Raw genomic sequence first — 7,935 nt, 5'->3', positions numbered from 1 at the left:
CCCTCCCTCCTTCGCTAAACACAGAAATAATTCCATTGTTACTGAAGCCTGAAAAGACGCCAACCCAGTTGTGGGTCTTATAGACTGATCTCACTTCTAAATAATGACCTTAAGATTCTATGAAAAGTGCTGGCGAGGAGGCTGGAACCAGTCTTACCTTAAATGGTCCATTTGGACCAGAGTGGATTTGTACAGGGTAGACAGGGCTTCCACAATACGAGGCGGTTGCTTAATATTCTATTTGAAAAGTCTGGCCTACCTGACCACTCCATCCTGTCATTGGACACAGAGAAGGCCTTCGACAGGGTAGAGTGGCAATACCTATTTGATGACCTGCAAAGATTTGGTGTGGGTGTACATTTTCTCAGATGGGTTCAGCTTTTGTACTCCAACCCACAAGCTGAAATTCTAACTAATGGACTTGTGTCAACGCCATTTAGGCTTAACCGAGGAACGAGGCAGGGCTGCCCCCTCTCTCCCTTACTCTTCGTCCTGGCTATTGAACCACTTGCCATGGCGATTCGCAAGCATGCTGACATTACAGGAATTAAAGTCGGAGACATAGAACGTTGTGTCTCGTTGTACGCGGATGACGTCATTTTATTTTGTTCCAGATTGGAGAAAACACTACCTAGCCTGCTGAATTTGATGAGAACATTTGGTACCTTTTCAGGCATTAAAATAAACAATAGTAAATCAGTGATAATGTTTTTGACAGAAAATGCGAGAAATAGTCCCTTGATTGCTACACGATTTACTGTGTCAAAACAGGGATTTACTTATTTAGTTGTCAAAATTACTACTTCTATTGACAAAATTATTTCAGCTAATTATGACCCCCTTGTGGATCATGTCACACAATTGATAAATAGATGGACAAAATTACCTATATCCTTAATCGGACGCATTAATGTTGATCTTAAGTAAATTTTTATATTAATTTCACTCTCTCCAGCTCCTTCTTTCTTTAAATTGCTTAACAAAACGTTCACAAACTTCATTTGGAATAACAAACGGCCTAGACTCAGACTTTCCTTGTTGTATTTGCCATATGACAGAGTTGGACTGCAATTTCCGAATTTCCTATGTTACTTTTGGGCAGTGCAAATTAGGGCTGGTATGATTTATTTTGTGAATGACCACCCCCCAGCATGGGTTGCCATTGAATCCCAGAATATAACAGTGCCGTTGCATTTATACATGTATTCGGCAGATAAAAAAAAAGCTTAAAAATACCAAAAATCCTTTTTTGAAAAATACGATAAGGATTTGGCATAATGCCATTGGTTATTGGGGTATGACAAAAAGGCTTTCCCAATTCTTGCCCATTTTTGGTAATGATGACTTTCACCCAGGTAGGGCAGACCCGGGTTTTAAACTTTGGTCCTCCAAAGGTCTAGCTAAAATATCTGATTTGTACAATGGAAATGAATTTTTGTCATTTGAAGAGCTTAAATCCAAATATCGCATTCCGACAAAAGATTTCTGTAAATATCTCCAAATCAGAATTGTTGTTCTATCTAAGCAGTGTAATAGCCTGGCGCTCTCCCCCTTGTCCATTTTAGAAGACATCACTTTAAAATATTTAAGAGATAGGGGAAAGGTGTCTGTGATTTACAATTGGTTTGTTAGCGGATCTAATGAGTCTTCAAATAATATTTTATGGGCCTGGAATATGGATTCAGATGAAAATGTATCAGAGGAAGAATGGTCAGAAGCCTGCTCTTTGGTAAAAACCCAATCTGTTAACACACATTCTATACTGTAACATATAAATGGCTCAGTAGACAGTACATTACTCCTGTCAAGCTGCACCGCTTTAGCCCCAATATTCCCGACACGTGCATTAAATGTAGCCAGCAGAAGGGGTCACTGTTTCATTGCATGTGGAGCTGTCAACAGGTTTCACGCTTTTGGAGAGAGGTACTGAACATTATTGGTCGTATTATTGGCAAGGTGATGCCTACTGATCCTGTATCCTAAATATTTACCCTGATAATTTTGTGATAACTTATGATAAAAAATCTTTAATTGGTATGTACCTTTTGGAGGCTAAAAGGTGCATTGCTAGGTCATGGAAAAAACCAACTGTCTGTGGCGTTTCTGAATGGTTAAACGGAGTGTCTTCCTATCTGGCACTGGAAAGATAAGTTATTTCATGAAAAACAGGATCGATAGGTTTTGGAGTATTTGGAAAGTCTTCTAAAATTTCCTGGAAAATGAAGGTATACGAAGTGATGGAGGGAGTGATAATCTGAACCGATTTGATTGTTATTGTGGCTGTGTCCCCCTTTTTTTTCTTTTTTTTTAATATATAATTTATCCATTCATAATTTATGTTTATTCATCATTGTGTGAAGGCATGCTCATGTGCACATATGTTTTAGTATTCTGTTGCATCATGTTTATATGTATGCAGAATTTGTCATACAATCACATAGTTATATAACATTTTCATCTTGGTTTTATGTTAAATTTAACATAACTGTTGTGATCCTTTTGTTGTGGGGAAGAGGGGTGGGGGGTGGATGCACTTTAAGTGATTGCTCTCTTTTTGTGCGCTGTTTGTGCATACTGTCTGTTTTGTTTTGGTTGTTGTGCTTGTCTATGCTGTAAAGAAAACAAAAATCCAATAAATATATGTTTGAAAGAAAATAAAAAAACTGTAGCACATCTTCCGCTTCCAAGCAGTGGAAAGTGGGCCTTGACCACCGAAACGAAGCTGAAAAGGGATTTGAATTGCAAAGAGTAGATAATAGCTCTTGCAGAATAATTTCATCTACTTGACAGTTAACATTCTGTAAATGCTGAGCTATGGTTTGATGGATAAGAGGGACGGAAGCAGTGCTAATTAAATAGTCAAACTCTTGCAAAAGTTAAACAGCCACACTAGAAACAAGATAAATATGTTTTAGCTTCAGTAAGAGAGAGGCAACTTTGAGCTCAACATTACGTGGCAAATCATTTAAAACCTGATCATCCAAACTAAAATCAGTTACTTTTTCTGTGCTTAAAGTCTCTGAGTTCTCAGTACTAACAATATCAATCTGGATACTATCAATCTGAAATGTGACTTTCAGCAGAATTATCTGAGCTTGACCCCTGTCTCTCAAGTATGCCAGGTTTTAAATCATTAACTGAACAATCCTTATGATATCTGCTTCTATGGGTTCGAAACGAACCATAAATATTTGTTTTGTATGAACAACCCTGAATCACACAATCAACAGTTTCACTGTTTTTCAGTTGCAGTGAAATATGTTGAAAATAGTTTTTAAAATTGGAACGTTAATTACAATTGCATAGGTGACATTTAAATGTGGTCGGTTCCGTTTGTGAGGAGGGCTGATGACTTCTTGACAAATGGCTCAAAAGTAAGAAGAAGACTAGGAAAGAAAAATAAGGATGGAAAGTATGGTCGATTTGCAGTTAATTTATAGAAACAATTATGTTTGTTGCCAATATTTAAAAAGCAGGAAAGCACTGCCTTTTAAAGTAAGAATTATTAATTTCATTTTACTAGTTCACATAGTATTTAAAGAAGGTGAACAGGTTTTAACTGTGTGCTACACAAACTCTTTAGTGCATTCTTTACCTCAACTTTAATATCTTAGATCAACTCAACTTTTAAGGACATTTGAAGCTGCATGAAATTTTACCATTTTATTTACCTATCTAGTCTAGTTACTAGTCTAGTTTACTGTCTAGTTATATAAAACGTACATTAAAATTGTGTAGGTAACTTCTTGTATTAGCTTTGATTTGGGGGTTGTTTGTATTTTAAATTCGGTAAATAAGATAATACATTTGAAAAAAATGTAAACGCCAGGAACGTCAAACCTGTAAACTGTGGCAACCCTACACCGTTGGCCATGGACAAGCTGCGTCAGCAAAAAAACACAGAGGAAAGGCTGAGATTTCACGTTTTGTTTTTTTGTTGGGGCAGTTGGCAGTATCCATAATAATCACTTCAAACTGTATATCATTAATTAGACCTAAAACCTTACTGGTCACATAGTACTATACTGCCTTATAAACTGACAGATGAAACAATGAAATATGACATCTTCCTCTTCAATCAGAACTCTTTGTCAATAATGTATTTAATTTATCACATACTGTACTATTAATAACACCCTCTATTACTTATCTAAACAGATTCACTGTTTGGATTGTGTCGACTATAAAAAAGGACTGCATGTCTGAAATGGCTTTAAACGGAATTTTTGCATTCCGTTTAAAGCGATCAAACGGTGACTCTACACATATCGGCAATGGCGGAGAAACACGGCAGGCGAACCAGCGCCAACCTTGTCAAATTAGGTTCTTATTCATTTCAGGTTGTTTATGCCACTTACAGTTGGGAGCTCTACAGCCAGCCCCATATGTGTGAGGGCAGTGGGGGTGCGAGGCCCCACCCGCAGGAAAACATGTCCACTGACGCCTCGGTCAAACTACCTCCTTCCGTCGACGGATCTCTTTGACTTTGCATGGAACGCTCTTGAAATGCATTTAGGGTTTGTCCGTTCTGTTGGCTTTGTGGCCTGTGTCAAATCAGACTGCCAATCAGACTGGCTGCAGGCTGCGTCTACAACGACTGGTCCTCTATAGACACGTCAGACATGCCCTCGGTCATCCGTCGACGGACGCATGTAGTGTGGACGAGGTGTTAGACTGACGCCTTATTCACACTGTGTGCGTCCATCGACGGACGCAAACAGGTGACTAAAAACAATCCTATCATTCCACATTTCTTTAAAAAAGTACAACAGCCAGATTTCTCCTGCTTCTTCCTGCTTGTTATTGCGAAATGGATCCAGTAGGCGCGTGGAGTGTATTTGCGTAACCACGATCTGATTGGCCGACGGATCCGGCGCTGCCTGAAAAGTTGAACATTTCTCAACTTTTTGACGCCAACCACGGACCCCATTGGATGGACGGACCCACAATTCATTTCGCGAGCGCCCCATGCAAAGTCAATGAGATCCGTCGACGGATGCAGGTAGTGTGAATGAGCCCTTAGGCCCCGTCCACATGGAGACGATTTTTGGATGAAACCGCATAAGTCTTGTGCGTTTTGGCCGACCATCTAGATGGACCCGGCGGATCCGCTGCCCGAAAACACACAAACCACCTGAAACCACCACCCAGGGTGGATTCAAATAAATCCGGACCTATGCGGTTTAGTGTTTGGATTCGTGTGGACGCTGTGGCAACCCGGTTCCTAAATGTCTGGTCTCACGGCAAGTACCACGCTCTGGATTCAGGTTTAAGCCGCAGTCGGCATTTATTTACAGAAGATAAATCAAGGCAAGAACCATAATGCTGAGCTAGGGTCTCCGCGAGCCTCGTAGTCTCTGGGGCCTCAGTGGTCGCCTTCTCGTCGATCTTACTCCCTCTTCCCCGGAGTGAGTCCTCCGCTGCCTTTTGAGAGGTCTGCCCGCACGTGTCCTCCCTCCGGCCAGGTGTCCCTCATCTGGCTGATGAGGGTGAGGGGTGTGGTGCTCTCTGCCGCCGGCTAGTGGATGGCGGCGGTACACGCCCTCCACCACTAGCCCCCGGATCCTCCTGGTGGGGAGCGGGTCGTCACAACGCCTGAAACGCAAACGACGACGACATCGCCCCCCACCAGCTGGGCGTCGTTAGAGTTGCGTCGATTTTAACTTTTTTTTTTTGTAGCTTTAAATACAACCTCTTGGTAAATAAAATTATTAACTGTACATTAAAAAGTATTTCTGCTCAATCTAAAAGGTAACAACAACGGTATAACAACTGCTATCTCCTCATCGACTGAATGTTTGTATACAGCGCGCAGGCTGGATAGCCGCAGGCTTGATGCGCTCCTTTTTTTTTGTGGAGGGCCAGCGCCTTGAATATGTATTACAGCGTTTCTACAGCTTGATGCGGTTTCGCAATGAATCCATCTTTACGGAGATATTCCTGAACCGCATCAAATCGAAAACGGATCGTTTTCGCCCATGTGGACGGGGCCATCATGGCCCCTCTTCAGCCGCCTGAATTAGTTTTCTGAGTTGTGCTGACCCAATGGACGGCTCTAATCACACATACGGGCTCAATCGGACATTACACGCACCACGTTCCAACTGATTTGGACATGTCATTGCCTTCTCATATACATGTACCTCGAATGTCTAGTCTAGTTAACACTTGCAAGAAAAGAAAAAAAAGTTGATGGTTTCCAGAAGTAAAAATAAGTGCATGTGAGAGAAAAGCTAAAGCATATACACTAAAGACAAACAAGCATTATCACACGACACTCCCATACTATTTCCCTTACATCAATGTAAAACAATATTAACAACAAACTTAACTTTGCATTTGACCAACAGATACATTGCGATAGCCTGGTTTAGCTAGCTTTAGCCAACACGTGCAAAAACGCACTTCTCTAATGTAGCTTAGTTTGTCCCTAACCATAAATGTGAATGAAAACCACTTGTTCTCGTTCAAATAACAGTTTCTGAATGCATACCTTATCAAAAAGAGATTTTCTACTCCTGGGCCACAGACGACTGACCGTCTTCACCTTCGAAGCGAGGTAATGGCGGACGGTAAAACGCTGGCTGGCGCGAGCAAGGAGATAGCTGATGTGACGTCATGTGGTCACATGACATGAAAACTTCTGGTTTGAAGAAAAAATATGAATTAAGTAAAATTGTTATTTTTAATTTTTTCTAGGGGGTTCATTATCTGCTTTAAGGCAAACTAGACAAAACCGGTTTGAAACAGTATATATAAAATGCATTTTAAATAAACAACAAGGCAGTATCACTTTTTTCAGTGTACTACAGCAATCAGAATAACAACATTTCTTTTTATTTATTTTCGGTGAATATTTAATACTATTAATTGCATCCCGATTTGCAATAATGCAAAATTAGCAGCAAATATTACAAGGGTCTTCTCAATGCCGTGGAACGCTACGTTCACTTGCATGGGCCCTTCACAACTTCTGGCGGTGAATTATATTTGATAATTCACCGTTGCTAAGTAAAATTGACTGCTGTTATGACGGCTTTGATATCACTCCGCAAGTAGTCCGGTAACTTGTCAACCCCTGCGTCTTCAGTTGCTAAGTCAACGTCTTTGGCAGAGTATTTCTATAATATCAACACTACGTATGCTGGTAACAAATAAATTGTAAAAAGACCCACCACGTGAAGTTATTTTTTCGTTTTCGCAAGTAGCCTTGTAATAAGCAGGATAATGAATAGAACATCGCCGGTCATTATCGATAAAATATATACAATATCCCTTAGACAATCACCTGTAGTAAGTAACAGCCCACCATTGGCAACTAGAAATTACAAAGTGTATTGAAGTCTATGGGGTGTAATTTGAAGACGGTCCCTAAAACAGATAGCAGACGGAACGTAGATTTAAGTGCTGTTCTCGCACAGATATCGCAACATGTCTTTGGGATTTTTGTCGATAAGGTGTCTCAAACTGTCCACAACATACTACACCCGTAATGTAGTGAAATTGTGTTGATTAATCCGATTGCGGGGTAGACAAAACTATAATCAGTTAACTTTTACCCGCTGTCTAGACGGACCCACGGAAACTTCCTTTGCCTTTTTGTTTCATAACCAAGTGGCGTCTCATTTTCAGGTGTCTTTATTTATTTATTTCCGTTAAATTTACCTGGCACTTGGTTCACTTGGTTCTTCTGTTACGTATGTAGTGGTTGGCAATACGGAAGTGACTCAACACAAATTATTGTTATGATTCTTATTCTCCTGTTTTGCCGAATACCGACGCACAGCGCTGTAGAATGTTATGCTCCCGCGATTTAGGAGGACATTTCTTTTGTAGGCCTATTAAGTGTATTTCAAAAAATATATATCACTTTCCCAAACGGGCTACTACATGTCACATTTAAGTTGCCCAATCACAGAGTTCAGCTGCCCCGGG

This window comes from Pollachius pollachius (assembly GCF_949987615.1).
Source record: "Pollachius pollachius genome assembly, chromosome: 4".
NCBI classification, from domain to species: Eukaryota; Metazoa; Chordata; class Actinopteri; order Gadiformes; family Gadidae; genus Pollachius; species Pollachius pollachius.
Note: the sequence above shows the minus strand (reverse complement) of the source record.